Genomic DNA, 430 nt, shown 5'->3' with positions numbered 1-430 from the left:
AAAACCATGATAAAAACCATCGAAACAGACATTGAGAAGAATTTTTACCTGCTCCACCATTGTAGGTGCATAAACATTCATCCCATCTGTCGCTCTGGCGTGCACCGGCAGCGAGACCATGAGTGAGACAGGTGTCGGTTTGTAGCGTTCTCTATTGTGATTTGGATATTAATTTCGGGATCCCCCGAAAAGTTTATTTGGCGATTACATGCAGAGCAGCTGACTGAGAGATCGGCTTTATGAAACGCGCACATTATGGAAGTGATCACTGTATGAATAAAGAACGATTTAACACTTATATTAACATAAATAAATCGCTTACTTCACCTTTAAGCTTTCTGCAGTTAATTTTTTCACTTCATTGGACTATTCCGTCTTTAAATAAAGATTTGAGATTATTTGGTTCAATCTGCTGGGTCTAAAGCTATTA

Source organism: Ammodytes marinus (assembly GCF_949987685.1).
Source record: "Ammodytes marinus genome assembly, chromosome: 9".
Taxonomy (NCBI): domain Eukaryota; kingdom Metazoa; phylum Chordata; class Actinopteri; order Uranoscopiformes; family Ammodytidae; genus Ammodytes; species Ammodytes marinus.
This window is presented reverse-complemented; position numbering follows the sequence as displayed.